The sequence below is a fragment of the Nymphalis io genome, chromosome 3, assembly GCF_905147045.1.
Source record: "Nymphalis io chromosome 3, ilAglIoxx1.1, whole genome shotgun sequence".
NCBI lineage: Eukaryota > Metazoa > Arthropoda > Insecta > Lepidoptera > Nymphalidae > Nymphalis > Nymphalis io.
This window is the reverse complement of record NC_065890.1, coordinates 14,044,299-14,054,388: the sequence shown is the minus strand read 5'-3', so window position 1 is coordinate 14,054,388 and position 10,090 is coordinate 14,044,299. Positions and strand designations below refer to the sequence as shown.

The window sequence follows — 10,090 nt, the reverse complement described above, 5'->3', positions numbered from 1 at the left end:
ACTGGATAAGATTGTATTTTCAAATATAACCGTTGAATTAACCTATTTTAAAACTCATTTGTAATTTTTCACCCACACATACTAACAGCAGAAGATAAATAAAAACTTGTAATAAAGAGTCTACTTAACCTTAAAGTTAATAATAATAAATCTCTATTGAAATAGTTTTTGTACATACATTCATAAATTTAAAAAATATTACCCCTATTAAAGCATACGCACTGCTCAAAATATTCCTTCAAATTATCGCCGTCGGAAATAACACAGTAACCTGATAAGATTATGTTATAGCATATGAAAGATAAACAATATGATGAAGAAGAGATGGCTAAGACCCAAAGATTTGTTAGAAAAATGTACCTCCGATAACGAGATACTGTTGACTCCGACTGTATTGCGAAGTCAACGCAACCGATTCAATTTGCAAATTGCTTGACGTCGCCCGTCCACCCTTTGAATCTACACGGATTACATATGTGATTCAACGCTTAATGTTCTGGATCGACATGTAGCATCCTCACAGCTTTGCCTAGTAACTATAGTTAAAACTACGTACGTTTAATAAAATTAGAGCGATGTTTTTTTTTGTTGAGGTTGAAACAGGGCAATTCTGATATTATCATAACAGCAGGAACAAAGTATGAGAAAAACGTCTATCGATTTCTCTATATGATGTTTGTTATATTTGTACCCTGGATCAATGACACTGGTGATGTTTTTCTGTATGCACAGACACTGTCTACATTATTTTCATTATCCGAAATGGCGAATATAGATCGATCTGATCTTATCAGTCGCAGAACCTTTCGTGCTTTTCATAGAACGAGAGTATTATCTTACCAACTTCTGAACTCAAAGTATCTACTAAGCATTCTTGACAGAAAACCACAATAAATTTTCTTAGTCCGACCCGGAATACAAACCAACATATGTAGCCACTAAGCCAGCCAAGCAGTTCAAATTGAGGCCAAAATCAGTTATATCCGGATAATAAAATAACGTTGATAGACAAAAACATTCAATGTTTTTCTAAAGTTATTCAAATATATCTTTGCAAATAAAACCTTAAGTATTCTAGCAATAATTCAAAGCGAACCTGCTGCTAACGTCTTCGTTCACTGTAACAGAGATATTTATAAATTAAATGAGAAACTTGCATTCGTACTTTAAGCATCATATTTTTCTATAATTACACCTTTACATCTTAGCTCTGGTTCAGTTTTCCGCTTCCTCAGACGATATATTTTTAATTTCCGGCACGCGCAGACGCGGTTTGTTAGTGTGCGGAGATCAGATACGAATAAATGAGCATACTATCCTTGTAATATATCTGACTATTTATTTATAAATAAATAAAGCCACGAACGGCTGCCGTTACTTCAATCGTGAATATAATATTCGTCAAAAAGTTAAAACTTGAAATAAAATAATGAGCCATAAAATTGTTTTATTTTTTTAATCTGTTACAAATTATGCCGCGTAATTTTATACTTTTTTGATTGAGGATTGTATTTTTTTTAATTGCAAGTCTTCGGCTCTTTGTTGATTTAGACAATATCGGTCAGAACAATGATTAAGTTTTTCCTTTCTAATTTGTTCTCAACTTATTATACTGTATGATATTTATATTGTTATAGTTATAAATTAAGTGAATAAAAATTACAAAAATAAAACTTAATGGCAGTGCGTATCCTTAATTTTTATTTAAGTAAAATTACCTTAATAACTACATATAAATATAATCTTAGTATAGGTTTTCCAAAATAAAATGAAGGTTAATTTTCAACACCTCAATTAAAATGTTTTATAGATACACAGTTTAGCCCTAATGCTACATGTTTGTGCAATGCAGATATATCACTTACATATATATATATATATTTGTAGAGGCCTACAGACTGCTGGTAAGAAATACTGAACGGAGTAAGGCTTGTGTAGTTTGAAATATGCCCCATTTGACCGTGAGCCGGCAATTTATCTACGGACAAGGTCTCCTCCGTTACTAAGCCTCAAACAAAACGGATAAAGGCACCAGTACTCAGCTCAGCGTGTGTAATATCAATTTATAATAATAATAATATTTATTGTACAACACTAAGATAAGTTTTACACAAACATAAATACTATAAGATGCACAATAAGGTGTTCTTATCGCTAAGTAACGAACTCTTCCAGACAAACTTTCGGACTTAAACGAAAGTCAATATAAATTTTAGAGTGGTGCGTATTATAACTATAATTGATTAAAACTTACTTACCACAACATGTTTCATAAGAATATATAGTTGGTACTTTGTGCAAGCCCGTCTGGGCATTATTTAAGTATTTAATATTACAACGAAACAAAATAAATACGATGTAAGGAATAGTAAATGTACTTACTAATACAGAGAAACGAAAGAATCATGATCATTTATTTTTACACTACCATGCCTTTATGATTTTCTAATTTAAGGGCTATAGTAATTTGAATATTTAAGTTAATAGTCCTTTTCTTTGTTAAGTAATAGAAAATTAATGTTTAACCCTTTCCTTTTAGGTAAAAGCCCTATTCCAAATGGGGCAGAATTTCACCCGTCATACGCAGACTTCCTTACGATGCTTTCCTTCACCGCCAAGCAAGAGAATTATTAACACAAATATGGTTCGTTTACACTGTCTAGTATTTTGACAGCCTTCTGTTATTCAATCCAGATATAACTGGTTACTAGTTTGTAGTAACAGAAAGTCGTATGTACCTCTTGATTTTAGAAATAATGTCTACAGTTAGAAAATACTATAATGACTCCTTTTCGCCGATTTCTACTAAAAATTTCCAGACAGTGAACTTTTTTATATATATAATATAACTTCTAAACTACAGGGCAACACACGTTAAAAATAAAAACAAATACTAATGTTTAACTACTATCATGAAGAGAAAAAGTGATAGCGATTACAAAAATATTTCTAAGCATTCGATACATGTACTTCGCAAAGCGCACGTTCAAAATTGTTACAATATTTGCGTTTTTAAAAAAGATTATATCGTTGTCATAAAACACAATTGACTGTTATTTTGAATATATCTAATGTAAGCATCGGTGGTTCAGTGGTAGAATGCTCGCCTGCCACGCGGGCGGCCCGGGTTCGATTCCCGGCCGATGCAGACTTTTTTTTTTAATTTATGTTACATATTTATTAACTATCAGAAAAATGTCGGACTTACAACAATGAAACAAAATTAATATGTAATGAAAAATATGCTTTGATATATAAAAATCTGGACCGATTTCTTTGGTGTTTAGATTAGGTTACTTTTTAAATATCTCTTCCTAATTAAGTGATATGAAAACAGGAAAGTGTTTTAATTTTGGATGCAACAACATTCATTACAAAAGTTATAACACCAATTAAAAAGTCGTTAATAACAAATACATAACAGCTGAGATGGCCCAGTGGTAATAACGCGTGAATCTTAACCGATGATCGTGGGTTCAAACCCGGGCAAGCACCACTGAATTTTCATGTGCTTAATTTGTGATTATAATTCATCACGTGCTTTACGGTGAAGGAAAACATCGTGAGGAAACCTGCATGTGTCTAATTTAATGAAATTCTGCCACATGTTTATTCCATCAACCCGCATTGGAGCAGCGTGGTGAAATAAACTCCAAACGTTCTTCTTAAAAAGGGAGAGGAGGCCTTAGCGCAGCAGTGGGACATTTACAGGTTTTTACAAATAATAAATACATAGATTCTAAACATATTCAACAAAGGAAGAACTATATTACACTATACACTTTTATGTATAATGTTTTAAATTTTGAGTGTTGTATATCCATTACTACAAAATAAAACACTTAATATGTATCTTTATATAAAAACAAATATACCTTAAAAGCGAGGCGGTTATATCACAAAAGTTTCAATAAGCCATTACGATCACAGTTCGGGTTCAATTCCGTAGCTGGCTCCCATTGGTCAAGATCTACAGCGGGAAGTGGACTGGTCACACGCCCGCTCTGTACCACATTATTCCAATATCAATCGGAAATCTTTTATATTAAAACTGCATAGTTTTAGGTACTTCCCCTATGGTATGCTATGACGTCATATTATATAGTAATCATACTGAACAAAAAAAAAGTAAACGACAAAATAAAAAACAAACGAAAATGTGAAAATAATGATGTGTATACGCGCCAAGCACACACGTCGGTCTTACCCCAAAGTGTGTAAATATATGTCAAAATGCTTTAATTTAGTTACATAATATAAATTCTTGGTTTTATCACAGACATAAAATACAATACTAGTATGTTTTATTACAAACAACTGTAATACCCTTTGGTAGGACTGTTCATCGCTTATTCAACCGTTTGTTCACAATAATTGAATCAATGTTTTTATAGTTATGAGAACTATACATAAATATGATGACGGGATCGACGGCTGAGCGATATTCCTGTCTCCATCTCAAGTAGGTGGTACAGGGTCCAATGCGTAGGTGGCGAAAATGATAGTGTACACTTTATATAACCTTACTTTATTTTCTTATGAACACAACAAACACACTTAAAAGTAAAGCTGGGTAAACCGACAGTTTTGTATCGGAGAAGTGACCTGGTCCGCGTCCGAAATCGTAACGTGTCATTTCAATTCCTCACTTTCCAACACGACTCTGTCCACGTGCCGCCTTTACAATAAAAAGTGACGTCACGGCGTTTAACCCTTGTCTGGTACTATGATACTCAAATCAGCAACTTAATATTAAACGATATCGCTCGTCTACATAACATATATATGTTATTATATACATGTTGGATCAAATGATTGTCATTGATAACGATGGTATATGAAATGGTTCATAGATTTTACAGTATCAATTAATTAAAATAAAATTAAACAAAAAATACTTAAATATTAAAATAAAATGCATTATCTATATTAAACAAACTATTTTCTAAATTAATATAATGATTAATTATCTGTGTGTAATCGTGCTCTGTGCCCACGCCCTGCAGTAAGGGACGTAAAGCCATATTTACTTGGTGATTGGGCTTTGTGCAAGGTTGTCTGAATAGGTAACACCACACATTGTACCGCCTAACAGTACTTAGTATCGTTGTGTTCCGGTTTGAAGTGTGAGTGAGCCAGTGTAACTACAGGCACAAGGTTAGTTATGCATTGGCGAAATAAGGGATTGCTAATATTTCTTACAGCGCCAATATCTTTGGTGACCACCATCAGGTAGCCCAATTTCTGTCTGCCTACATATTTAATATAAAAAAAAATAACAATTAAAGATGCATGAAGAGATTTTTTATTTATCTTTCAAAACTCCACGGTTATGTTTTTCGTGCTTTTGGTGTATCTTTCGATTGTTGTGATTGAGTTCGGTAGTTTTATGTGCCTGTATGGTTTTATTTCCAGGAAGCAACACAATCGATTCCAGGATTACAGCACAAAGAGATTAGCGACAGTACACGTAGCCACGTACTGACGTTAAAAGATTCTTTGTATACAATTGCTTTAACATTTTCAACAAAAAAAAACTAGAGTTCAATCCGATGTCATTGAAACAATAAAAAAAAAATACAAAATTTGTATTTCTTTGCTGCTTTATCGCTCGGAATAGAATAACGTCCTAACACAGACCGGACACGACGAGCTCACAGAACGAATATAATAATAATTTAGTATTACCTGAAACCATTCTCTTTGGAATTGAAAAGCCATTATTTTATGAGATAACATATGGGATTGGAACCGTGGAATCCCATTGGAAAACGAGGACTTTATTTCTATGCACATTAACGCATAACTTCTATTTAAATCCGGTTTTAACCGAATTACAATTGTCGGAAGGCGATAATACATTTCACAGACATTCTAAGCCATAAATGTTAAATTTTTACATATTTGATTTATATAAGACATTAAACTAGATAACATAATAGTTCATTATAGTTCTCAATCATAAAACGGTTTTTTTTCAATAGGCGAAAACGAACACATGGGCTGATAAGTGATATCACTTTGAATAAGAAATAAGAAGTATTATACATCAAGAGATATGTCTCACTTTACTTTTTTTTATTACTTTCGTTAATTCATAATCGTCATTGATTACACATTTTATTCGTTAATCATTAATCTGATTACATTTTTTTAGAAGTCTGGTCATATTAAGCCACATTCGTATCATTTTTATTATATCTAATTTATTAACATATGGATATAATTTAATCGATGGAAATGAATAATCACTGAATTATTTGGCGGTTCTTCTATTAAAATCGTTTGAAATTTCTTTATTAAATATAGAAGCTTTATACTTATAATTAAATTATAAGCTAGCACCGGTTCAAAAAAGAAAATACCCTGAACAGAGTAGAACCGGGGAAAGAAACGCTGCGGGTTTTTTTAGCATCATAGATGCTGAGATTGTTTGACTATGAATTTGTAGAAGATGATCTCTTTAATCTATCATATCTAAATATTGTAAATGTAATTTTGAGAGCTCTGTTTCTGTTGATGATCTGCAAGAACTCTTATTTATTATCACCCTTTCTCTTAACAATGAATCACACTGTGTTCTAGACACCTTTAGTTCCTGGAGCGTCAGCTGGAATTGTTCCTCCGCCTGACGCCCATTGATACTGCAAGTCATTATGCTTAATAAATATTTAGTATATTATTAATAAATTATGAGTATATATAGATATATCGTAATTAAATACTTAAATAAAAATAACGAGAGCACACTGCTGTCTTTTTTTAATAATTGTGTGATAAAGGGATAACAAGAAATGAACAAAGTTACTATTTAAAATTGAGTTCGTTACGTAATGTCAGCTGACGACACAAGAAAAAAAAAACACTAACACACTACACACAGTATATCGTTATAAAGTTGTAATACAATTACAAATAATTTTAATTATTTTTGATTAATAGCGAGATTTTTTTACGATGTACATTTAGAAAAATCGGATTAAGCTTTGACGAAGAACATAACCAAATAATTAAGAAAAACTCATCAAAATCCAAGTTGTTGTTCATAAGAAGTCTGCTAACTGACAGACACGAAAAGGGACTTTGATTTTATATTATTTCAATCATTTAAAGGTAAAATAGTAAGTTCATTTTTGTTAGAATGATATCGCTTGTGTTCATAATCTAATAAACCGTCTGTAATTATAACGGGATCAGTAGTCCCATTCTGTCTGAACACATTTACGCTTACGGTGTTACGCTATTTTGATGCGTGTATCCTTAAAATATTATAATTATTACAGTAAATTTCGCGTATCACATTCTGACCGTCTCGAGTTTGTTCTTACATAATATTGCAGAGCGGTAATCTAAAGCTTTTAGTTATACATTGTATTCAATTAATTTCAAACCCCGTAGAATCAGATGTGTAAAAATATTAAAAACAAACCGCTATTTTTTGGAGTGGAAAATCATGTAAAAGGGTTGAAATTAAAAAATCAGGCACATCCCTTAATCACCGCGGCTTATCTCATTAAGTGATACAACGCCAGCGCCGTCATGGACTAATAAACCTCGAGATAAACTTTATTACATTACGCCTCTCTGAGCGCCGCCGATAGCATCCGAGGCACACGACTGTTTTACGATCCTCTCCTGTACTAACAGCTTAACTACATCTTGAATTTGTTGGGTATTCAAAAATAACAAAACCTATTTACGTATCACAAATTTAACAGACCAAAGAGATGTTGAGATCCTGGGTACTATGCTCCGTTCGCAATTTATTCGACAGCTTACAAACTCTTTAAGATTTATTGTAAAATATAACTGTTTAATGAAATTAGCCGACAACATATACACTAAATTGCTTATTGTCAAAAGTCAACCACGAGTGCGGACGCACCTTATTTAAATAACGTATATGAAAAGAACTGTGAGGAAAAATGGTTGCAAAATATATTCAATATTTTTTTATTAATTCAAAACTTTGTTTATTATATTTATTTTAGTATGTGTACTTTAGAAAGGATATATATATATATATATATATATATATATATATATATATATATATATATATATATATATATAAGGCTAAAAACGGAAACATAACTTTTTGACTTTTTTACAATAAAAAGATTTGATAACTGTTAATACTGAAGTCGGCTTCAAGAATAAATGGTATTTAAATTATATAAAATTTCAGTCATCCACAGCATCCGAGCCATTATTAAATAATTGCACATAAAAATACGTGAATATATATATATATATATATATATATATATATATATTTAATTGTATTACATACGTATTGTGTAATTACATACGTATTACATACGTGTATTACATACGTATTGTGTAATTGTATTACATAAAAATACATTTTTATGTGGAATTATTTAATAATGGCTCGGATGCTGTGGATGACTGAAATTTTATATAATTTAAATACCATTTATTCTTGAAGCCGACTTCAGTATTAACAGTTATCAAATCTTTTTATTGTAAAAAAGTCAAAAAGTTATGTTTCCGTTTTTAGCCTTTCCCGAATCTTTGAATTGGATACCATACGTATACAATAGCCCCCCCTATAGTATACTTATACAGCGGAGGCAGCAACGCATGTCGGATATCACGTAGTATAAAACAATACATACCTAGATGAAACTAATGTTTTATTCTTAAGCAATATATAAAATGATCGCTATAAAAAGAATTCCACTGTGTACCAAAAAGAGGTTCTTTATTTCAAAGTTACGAAAAAATTAATAAAATACGGCGCGAAACTTTTTCTATAAAGAACGGATGAAAAAAAAATATATTTTGTTTTTTCATAACACGATTCTCACGTGATTCCGTATTATGTATGTTTGTTTTATTCATCTGTGCCGTGAAGAGTAAAGTATTATGACTCGGAACATTTGTATCGAAAACATTTTCTGATAAATTTCAACACACAATATCATATCAAAGTGCTCTTTTCTACTTAGATTTTTCTCGAAAATATAACTCTTCTTATAATACATTTACTGTATTCAAACGTGTCTTTTTTATAAAATAGGTAGGCGGGCGGGCTTATGGGCCACATGATGGTAAGTGGTCACCATCTTTGTGAGAAATATTAATCATTCCTCACATCGTTAATGAACCTTGAGAACGAAGATTGCGCCTTAAGCCTGCAGTTACAGTTGCTCACTCACCCTTCAAACCGAAACACAACAATACTGACGATGAGTATTGTCATTTGACGATACAATATATATAGTTAAGGAATTATTAATATTTCTAACAGCACCAAAGGCAGTGGTGATCACTTACCATCATGCGGCACATCTGCCGGTCCACCGTCAATAGTAATAAAAAATACAAACACTCGTATTAACCTTAAAAATATTATACAAGTTTGTTCGCAAGTATTTAAATATTGCTTACCTTATGAATATTATAGAAGTTAAATATTGTTTCAAAACAAATCAAATTATAATGTAAACATAACGAAACCAAACAACCAAGTAACGAACATTGTGCCATTGAATTTATTATAACCAAACTTGGAACTGACGACGTGACGTTTCACACGATGAGAGGCTGAGACAAACTTTCTTGGGCACATAGTATATAGTAATACTATGTAAGTGTTCAGTTTGTTTGCATTGTAGCGACACGATGTGTAAATCAGTGCTCAGCGACGAACTGTTATCTCGAAATCTTATTAAAACAACTAAACAAAATGAATTAGTTCTTTTATGTTATTTTTACTATTTATTTGTTTATAACAACAAAATTTTAATTTAATTTTTTCTTAGCACCATTCTTGATATTATAAAAACACACTCATACTAAAAAAAAACAATGATATACAGGCGAGCTCACAAAAGACAAAAGGAAAACAAAGCGTATTTAACAGACATACAATATTATTATTAATCATTTTTACAAAAGTTCGTTTATACTCATACATTCACATGTGGCAGAATTTCAGTGAAACTTGACACATACAGGTTCGAGATTAATTATAAACACTAATGAAGCACATGAAAATTTAGTGGTGGTTTGAACAACACGATAATCTGTTAAGATTCACGCATTCTAACCACTGGAATAC

At 31.6% G+C, this 10,090-nt stretch overlaps 1 non-coding gene across 1 annotated transcript; it reads left to right on the top strand.

Annotated features, from left to right (window-relative positions):
• Nucleotides 1-3,077: 3,077 nt before the first annotated feature.
• On the top strand, nucleotides 3,078-3,148 carry Trnag-gcc (transfer RNA glycine (anticodon GCC)). Its single transcript has one exon. It is a non-coding gene; the product is annotated as a tRNA-Gly (tRNA).
• The last annotated feature ends 6,942 nt before the right edge of the window (nucleotides 3,149-10,090 follow it).